This window comes from Panulirus ornatus, chromosome 24 (assembly GCF_036320965.1).
Source record: "Panulirus ornatus isolate Po-2019 chromosome 24, ASM3632096v1, whole genome shotgun sequence".
Classification (NCBI taxonomy): Eukaryota; Metazoa; Arthropoda; class Malacostraca; order Decapoda; family Palinuridae; genus Panulirus; species Panulirus ornatus.
In genome coordinates, this window is record NC_092247.1 from 8,008,653 (window position 1) to 8,018,565 (window position 9,913).

Sequence of the window (9,913 nt, forward strand, 5' to 3'; positions counted from 1 at the left end):
AAACTTCTGTCTTGTTCAAACAAAAACATTATAGAAACCATACATCATCTGGTCGAGTCACTAACCATACATCATCTGGTCGAGTCACACATTCAGTTATGATATTGAAACATGTGAACATAAAGTTTACTTAGACCAGAAAGCTAATCTACACTAATATCATTATTGTTGACTGAAAATTCAAACGAATTCCCCCCTGCCCTGGATATGTATGCTTCAGGTTATGCGGAGCATCTCTCAAGCTAGGGTCTCTATTGTTCTAGTAAGAACTACAATGATTCTTATAACGTGATTACTCGGAGGCTCTGGAGGGAGACCTATCGTAGCGGATCTGGCGTCGTCAGTGGCGTCATGATCCGCGTCGTCAGTGGCGTCGTGATCCGCGTCGTCAAGCGTCGGACAGCCTGGGGTGCCATGCGTCATCAGTCATACATATCCCAGACGTAACACTGTCCAGCATTTGTGGCTGATGCTTTGCACTGATAAGCCATGTCCTTGTTGTTCTGTATGATTGTGGGTCACCACACACACACACACACACACACACACACACACGCACAATATACCAGACTGGTGTTAGGTGGATAACTTATGGGATGGACTGATTGGAAAAGAACAATGAGAGTTAGTCAGGGGTGGTTTTTCAAATTTGACAAAAATAACGAGTGAGGTTCTCCAGGGTTTACTGTTGGAACCACTGGTATTTCTAATCGTAGTAAACGACTAGTCAGATGGACTTGAATCCTACGTGAATGTGCTGACAGCTGAAGAATATTACGAATAAAGCACAAGGCACCAGGAAGTGGGACAACTTGTAATGAGACCCAGACAACATAAAGAGGCGACCTGATAAATTACTGCTTAGTTTCAGTTCTGAAGAAGTGCAGAGAAACGAAGGGAAAGGATGAAAGGAAACAAAGACTGACTATCGTACTGAGAAAAATTACAAGACCCAGTCCGTGGAAGCTTCCTCTGGGTGACATTATGGCTCAGTTCTTAAGAGAGCTTAACTTTACGAGGGTCATGAGAGCAGCAAACTATATCTTTTGTGTCAGAATAATCCTCCAGAACTTGGACTAGAAGATGTCCAAGAGGATTTGCTTAACATACGTCAAACTGCTTGATCACATCACATGGTAAACGCAGAATTAATGTAGTAGGTCCTATGGAGAATGTTAAGAATGGTGCCACAATTTAAGGAAATAGGCGGCAGGGAAGGGAAGATGTCCTCGAACTATCAAAATCATAGACGAGGAAGACAAGGGAGGGCATATTGACACTAATATTACTCAGGGAACAAGACAGACGTGCTCATTCAGCCTGGGCTAAAATAACAAGCGGAGACTCAAGGGGATCAGTCAGAGAACGACTGTTATTTCTGAATTATGTAAATGAGTTCAGAAGCGAAGGCAGTGCCGACTCAACCACAGCTTGTTAGCTGGTGGCGAGAGGAGGTGAGGAGGTGAGGAGGTAGACGTGGTCAGGCCCTGGGTGCCGACTCAACCACACCTGACGAGCCAGAATGGAGGGGATATGAAGGTGGATTTTGGTCATGTGTGGAGCGTCCAGTACCAGATGGGGCAGCCCAGCCGGCGGCTCACAACCAACCCACATGCTCCTCCCCCTTGGGCTGGATCGATAAATGGGTACACGGCATAAGCTGCGGTATGTATATATATATATATATATATATATATATATATATATATATATATATATATATATATATATATATATGAATGAGTGGTCTGAAATAGATGTGAGTGTGTGTATGGTATAGCTATGGCTGATCAATGCTTCTAGGTATAAGAGTGAGGTGGAGTGATAGCACAGTGGAACGGACTGGAAGTTGCCACACTTATTGTCTGGCTAGCGTGGTGGGGCGGACTACTGGTATACGCAGGAGGAAGATGCTGAGAGAATGGTCTGGGATCGAACGCAATTTCAACATTTCGTGTAGAGAGATGGTGTGAATGGAAACGTTGGCACGGTGAGTTGAGGATGTGTGAAATGATAAGTTGTATGGATCTAAGCCATCCTAGAGCAATGAAAACGAAGATGATGATGGCCATAGTGTTGTTAAGTATCCTCACAAGGGAGTCATAAGGGTCCCCACTCGAAGGCTTCTTTTGGTGACTTACTTGCAAGCAATTTCCGATTTCAGTTCCACTTTGTCCTTCCCACGACACTACAATTATACTGTTTTAATTATACAAATTCTGGGCCCCTGGCAGTCGCCTGGTTTGTCCTCCCTCAAGGCCGCCCTTGGAGACGGGGTAAGATAATTCTTTCTCCGTAATCCACAAAAACATTAACACTGCACACAACCAGTAATCACACGGACCTATCCGGATACCTCTGTGTGATGGTACAGCATCTTAAGAAGTGACAATTTACCATATGTTATTACTAAGGCGAGTAGAGTTGTAGCATTTAGCTGAATACATTTTGCAACCACTTCATTCTAAGCATGACAGTACGACACTTGGGTGTGAAGGCCTCGCCTTTGACCCGTCCCTTAAGAGTAAGGTCAAGGGGCACGCCTTCACACCCAAAGGTCGTACCATCGTGCTCAATGGATTGAAATATCTTGATACTCATCAAAGTGATCTGTAATAACGCTATACTAAAGGCAAAACCCATAAACTACAATCAGTCTTCGTTCACAATTCAAAATTATGTTAAGCATAATGTATGAATATTCTATTCTACTTTTGCTTACGATTTCCGTTGCTGAGGAAGGTTATGTATGAGGTCTCCCTCGCGCTCCTAAGCTGACGACGGTCTTTACTTGTTTCATGAGGGCGACGCAACAGGTGTTAGGTAAGGAATCTTGGTGTTGTCGTAGCTACAACACTCACCTGCCTAGTGGCCGCCTTCCTATTCACTAGCCACACAGGTGCAGTTCCAAAGCTTACCATCACCTCTTTACATAAATCCACATCGTTTCTTTAGTTTAAGGACCGGAAGTAAATACTGGGAAACATTTGGCATGATCCCTCGTGGTCGCTTGTCCATAGTTTCCTCTGTTGCTGGTCCGAGGAGGGGTTCTTAACCCTGAAATGTATGATGATAAACAACTTGAAATCTTTTCGCTCAATTTTCAGTGATTCGTCAATGCGGTGGGAAGCGCAGAGATCCGCTGGTATGTTTACCAGCTCCGACCTATGACTCTAGATTTCAGATAACGTTAAGGGAACTGGTCGTGAGGGTGGTAATGTTGGTGGCTCCTGAGGAGGACTGGCTGAAGCATGATACGGCCTTAATGGGTGAATTGAAGTTGTCTGTGGCGGTAGTTAAACTTGACCGACTCCTCCCACCACGGTAGGTCTGCTTTTATCCGCCAGGTTCCCACTAAGTCCCTGATGAGACTTTGCCCCTCTCTATGCACTAAAAGGAGAAAGGGTAGGGTAGGGGAGAGCAGCGTGGGAGTGAGGACTTGGGAGAGGAGAAGCATGCAAGGGTTGGGGGTCATGTAATGGAGGGAGTGCCTGTGTGTATGAAAGCGCCTAAGATGATCGAAGCTTCGAAGCCATGGTGTAACGGTTATATCGTTCCTGACCGTGACGCATTCACGGGCTGCCCAGGATCGAGCTTAAAGGTTCGAATCCTGGTTCACCGTCAACTCAGCTGATGAACCACCCCTAGGGATTGGTTGATAAAATGGGTACTTGGCTTACAAGGCACGTGTTCGTTGGCTCCTCTATCGCACTCATACCAGGATTCTTATACGTCAGGGAACAGTAGCTACATTAACTGGTACTAGAGTTCAGTTGACGATCGAACAGTTTATTGTCCTGTACTTCATGTAATTTTCAGGTTTTCTAAATACAGCAGCAAGAAATATTACTTGTATCAAGTTAGATACACTTCTGTCTGTCTGTCTTTCTTATGTCACCTTTGTTGGAAAATAAACTTTATTATTACCTCATGCGATCCAAATTAAGAGCATAATATCAACATGGAAACATTAAAGACCAGGCTGATGGGGTGACTATCGTCATATCATGCAGCTGTTTTCGTGCAGACTGACGCATCAGTTTTATCAACGCGTCTTCAGCAATTAGGAAATGGTGCAACGTTAGTGTGGCCATTTGACATTTTACGACGCTCGAGTCACATACACAGCCACTCCATCCACCACTTGCAGATCGGCAAATGATGTATATTCCTGAGGGAAGAAATATATTACATTCCTCTAAGACTGTGAACGTACTGAACCCGCTTCAATATACACAAGGGGTCTCCGCGAGGGGCGGGAGAGAGGCTGCGGTGTGGGCCGGATGACCCTGGGAGACAGTCCATTGTCAGTCGTAGAGAATCAGTCGAGAATTTCTCGTGTGCCGTTGCTCTTCCTCACAAGAGGAATATCATTATGATTAAAGGTTAATACTAAAATTTGCCAGAGAATACAACCCTAGTCATGGGTTGTACCCAACATGACACTCATCACTCGATGGCAAGGTGAGTCTCAACACTCATCATTCGTCAGGGAACCTGATCTCGTAAAAAAACTTCTCGCTTCAGGGATTCCTTCCTCTCCCTGCTACTACGGCCTTGAAGCTGCAGTAGCTCTTTTCTTATATTCTTGCTCGTCTTCTCCCGCCTCAGTGAGGTAGCGCCAGGTACAGATAACTGCATCTTTGAGGAGTATTCCTCGCTTGCTTCTATTATCCCTCCTCTCCAGAAAAGATTACAGGAGGGGAGGATTCTTAACTCCTGCTCCTCTTAATTGCCTTCCAAGAAACGCAGGAGATACGTTATATATATATATATATATATATATATATATATATATATATATATATATATATATATATATATATATATATATATAATTTTTCCCAAACATCTTTCTTGACATAATACCTCAAACTGTTTTCCCTGTTCACTCCTCTGGATTCATTATCCACACCCTGTACCCTCATAGTCTTCTTACCCCCTGACGTTCTCTTTCTGGTACTTCACTTCTGCATAAACACTAGTTGTTTATCTCCGATGCTGGTACGTCTTGTGCTTTCTCTAGATCACCAAAACAGTTTATATTCTCATCTCATCTTCGATTCCTTTACTTTATCTGTATCATCAAATTAGTCTGTTCTTCCCTTCCATTATATAAACCTGACCTGCACATTGTACATTGTTCTCATCCTCTTTGTTATCGCTCTATTATCTTCTCCAGGCACCACGATCCCCACAGCTTTTTTCTTGTCTCTCTTATAGTTATTGGTGTCGCCTGACTCTACCTTCTTTATTCTGTGGCATCTTCTTCCGCCAGGCTGTCTGCAGCATCCAACATACCTAATCTCGAACTTGGTGCGAGAGGACAGAGCTCAGGTTTCACGGCCTTACTTTGTCCTCCCTCCCACTACGTCCGAGAATCATTGCGTAGCTGACGAAAGATTTTTACGCTATTGGTTTCCTCCTATTTCCGACCCTGGGACCCGCATCTTTACATGAAGTTAATATGGCAACTCATGTATGAATCAAAGTTTTATCAAAGCTAGTACTGAGTTGCAATATATACGGATGATATGGGTAGCAAATGTAATTGAAATCACTAGTATTTCTGTGCAAAATACGTGTTAAACTGTCATATTTCAGAATATTGGAAAACTTGCCAATTTTATAACCGCAATCAAGTGACGTTTTAATGTTAACGTTCCTAAATATCTTTACAGCTGTATTTGCATATTGTTAGCTAGAATCTAGACAAAAATAATGTTTAATTTTAGCAGTTTTAGCAAAACGTCAATTACTATAGTTATAGCTTAAAATAATTACATTTTCTTTTATACATGCATTAGAGAAAACGTTTTATGGGTAACCTCTCTAAAAATGTGTGCATTTGGATATTTCATATTTCAAAAAGTTATGCTCGAGAAAGATCTCACTTTCATGTCCTGGTCATCCTTTTTTCAATATAAGAAAAAGAAGTAATAAATCAAGATACTGACTTTGAAATACATGCCTAACTTGTGTCAATTTATATACGTCTATAAACATTAAACACAACAACTTCCAGTCGACCTACAGTTTCCCTACGTCATGATGGATACATTGATCTGAAGAAAAGAAGCATCTTGTCAAAAATCATTATTATTATTCATATAAGATAACATGATTAATATGTTTATCAATCACAGGATGTTTTTATAATGTTAAGGCAAAAAGGCAAAGGGGATATAAGTTTATTATCTAATTCTGTATTTTGTGTGGTTGATTATGGTATGAATTCTGAAATGATGACCTTTAGCCATTAAACCTGCCAAAGTATTGTTTCAGGTACGACAGGATTTGCCTACTGTTCCCCTTTTCCTCACTAATATCACTAGTAGTTGGTGGAATAAAGTCCTATAGTTACAACAGTGGCATGCTACAGGGTCCTGTTCTGGGCACACTGCTTTCCTTGCTCTAGTATGAACGACGTGCCATGGGTGGAATCCTGGGAGCCTATTATATGTTTGCAGATGATGCCAAAGTCAGAAGAGTGATAAAAAGCAAGGCGGATTGCATCCACATACAAGGGGAGCCATACAATCTCCAAAGTTGATTTGACTGTTGGATGATTAAATCCAACCCGAGTAAATGTTTAGTTCGAGGATGGAACACAATAAAAGAAGGCCTCGATGTAAATACTTTTTAGTCGGAAATAAGTTGCAGGAATCTGTGTGTGAGAGAGTTGGGAATAGACATTGTCCCTAACCGATCGCCAGAGTCCCACCTCAGGAAAATAATTGAGCTGGAAGTGGGACACCTCTCAGGTTTGGTCACCACATTTGAAGTTCAGAGAACTAATGAGGGAAGTCCAGACAAGGGCAACAAAAATGGTACCACAATTGAGAGAAATAAGTTACAGAAAGAGACAAGTGGCTGTGGATTCGTCCACCTTGGGGGAGAAGAATAAGGGTTGATTTGATCAAAACTTTCAAATTTATAGACTAATTTGATAACGTTAACAGTGAACAGTTCTTCGAAAGATGCAAGGATAGATCAACCAGTGGCCATAACATGAAATTGAGTAAGAAACTTGTTAAAAAAGATACGAAGAAATACTTCTGTAGCACACGAGTAGAGGAAGACTGGAATAAACTGAGTTATGCAACAGTGAATTCGGCCATTATACAGGGTCTTAAAATGTTTTATGATAATAGAAAAAGTATAAGGGATGAGGTCCCTCTATTGTATAACTCCCTCCCTTTACGAAAGAAATAGACGATCACACGCACACATACACACACACACACACACACACACACACACACACACACACATACACACACACACACACACACACACACACACAACTCAGTCCGGAAATCGAACATTTTGACTCACATGAATACCAGTGTGACTGGTCTAGTGGTGACGACGTGAATAACACGGGCAGGAAGGCATATTTTTCTCTCTAACAAAACGGGAAGGACTCGTGAGGGGAGGTGGCGGCCCCTTGCACGGCCTGGGGAGGGAAGGCGAGCTAGATGTCTGGCACGGGGTGGCAGGGGAGGTGATCCATGCCTGGCACGGGGTGGCAGGGGAGGTGATCCATGCCACATCCCGGCTGGGAGAGGGAGGTAGGAGGAAGGGTTCTTGCCACATTCTGGCAGGAAAATGGTGGTCCCTGGCACACCCTGGGATGGGATGGAGTGGTCCCTGGCACACCCTGGGATGGGATGGAGTGGTCCCTGGCACACCCTGGGATGGGATGGAGTGGTCCCTGGCACACCCTGGGATGGGATGGAGTGGTCCCTGGCACACCCTGGGATGGGATGGAGTGGTCCCTGGCACACCCTGGGATGGGATGGAGTGGTCCCTGGCACACCCTGGGATGGGATGGAGTGGTCCCTGGCACACCCTGGGATGGGATGGAGTGGTCCCTGGCACACCCTGGGATGGGATGGAGTGGTCCCTGGCACACCCTGGGATGGGGGGATGATGGGGTCGCTAGCACGGCCTGCATTCGTATCTCTCACTTAATTAGTTCTGTATTGCCAATTTACATCATATAAAGTTCCTTTATATATCTAGTGCCTTGATGGACCGTGAGCGACGAAAATAGGAACAATTTATGCTGCCAGAGAGAGAGAGAGAGAGAGAGAGAGAGAGAGAGAGAGAGAGAGAGAGAGAGAGAGAGAGAGAGAGAGAGAGAGAATAAAAGATGGAGAGAAATGGAGAACTAATGGAGGTGGGTAGATGAAGAGAGAGAGAGAGAGAGAGAGAGAGAGAGAGAGAGAGAGAGAGAGAGAGAGAGAGAGAGAGAGAGAGAGAGAGAGTCACCCATTATTTACTACGTGGGCAATACATGGATGCCAATAGTTAATAAAGGTCTATTAGCGGAGTCGATATCTGCGGGAGCATAATGAGCGGCCGGGCAGCACCACGCGCCGCCTGTCTCACACTTGGCGTCTGGGAAATTACCCTGTCACAGGGCGCGCGCCGCCACACTCCCCGCCAATTATGTAAGCAACTGTAGCCTAAGAAAGGAAAACTAAACACCCTCCATGTACCCATTGTGTCGTCACGTTACAAAACATCTGTATTTTTCTTATTAGGATTTGATGATTCCAATGATGGATGATCTTGATACCTACAGTTGTCAGAATTTGAATCGTGGTAATGTTTACCGTTAATCCGAAAATTTAATGTCTTTTTGTAGATTTCCGTTTAGTGTCAGTATTGCTGAGCGAGTGGTGTGTCTATCTTTAATCCTGAAGGTGCGATCCTTTGAGTATAATGGTCCTCAAGGGACTGGCTGATCATCTACATCAGCTCTAGTTAAGGAGAATGCCTCTCCTAGTTCTCCCGGTACCTGACCTGTGAGGGAATCAAGTTCGTCCTGCATAGATTCCTCCTTGAGTAGACCTACATCTAGCTGGAGCTACAAATGCCCCAAACACACTGTCCCGCATGTGATAGAGATTCATCTTGGCCATCTGTTCACCTACGCAACTCTCCCATACACTGATACCGTCAAAGCATTTATCATCAATTACACTGTGCAGAGTGGCCTGTTGGAAGCATGAAGTCACTCAGGCAATAATAGTGATCAGATTTAATTATATCTAACGGAGAAGAGATCACTAGATTATGGGACAACTGATACAGTACACATCACACATATTGTATTCGGTAATACGCTAAGTTCTGAGAAAAACGTATGTTGTTTCTTGGTTGAATAACTTCCTCATATAAGAACAAAGACGACTCGTATCTATACCTTGTATCCTCCTCGGACGTTGGTAGTCCACCAAGGGTTGCCAGCGAATCATATGGACACCTCCATCCTTCTCACTGCTCTTGTCACAAAGCCAGATCAGTGAGTGTAAGGTGTCGTCCTCTGTCCCATGCCCCACCATGAATCAGTACCAAATTGGTTAGCTGTTGACGGTTGTCGAGGCTCCTCACACCACGCTGTGCTCAACACTACCAGGCTACTACATCCAGATTAGTGAATGATGGACGTTTACTTCCGTTGCCTTACTATATGGCCGGTGGTGTTGCGAAACCCAGTTTGACCCTCACAGTTGTTGCTGTAGCGTTTAAGAAATAAAAGTTATCGTTAACTTTTGTTTATTGCTATGACTCATAAATTCAGTTTCTCCAAAAGACAATCATTTCATATCACCAAAATATTATTGTTTGTTTTGAAGGATGATATTTGAACAAAACATTTGATAATAGAGTTTTGAAACGCTGCTTGGGCAGTTATTACCACTTGTCAATTCTACTGATATTTAGTAGGTAGGATGATAGCTTTGTTCTAATCAGCATGGATAATGGTGACTATTTATCAAGGGCTCAGACAAAATAAGACAGTAAAAACTTTTGTTTACGTTATCCATAAAAGTTACATTTTCTTTGGTGAATACACCATTCTTTCGTATGGCAAACTAGTGTAATTTTGTACACCATT

At 43.4% G+C, this 9,913-nt stretch overlaps 1 protein-coding gene across 1 annotated transcript in view; it reads right to left on the bottom strand.

Annotated features, from left to right (window-relative positions):
• LOC139757081 (uncharacterized) overlaps window positions 1-9,343 on the bottom strand; it is a 51,130-nt gene extending 41,787 nt beyond the window's left edge. Inside the window, exon 1 of the mRNA XM_071677134.1 lies at window positions 9,218-9,343. The gene's annotated coding sequence lies outside the window, so the exon portion shown is untranslated. The remainder of the gene's footprint in view (window positions 1-9,217) is intronic.
• Window positions 9,344-9,913: the final 570 nt, after the last annotated feature.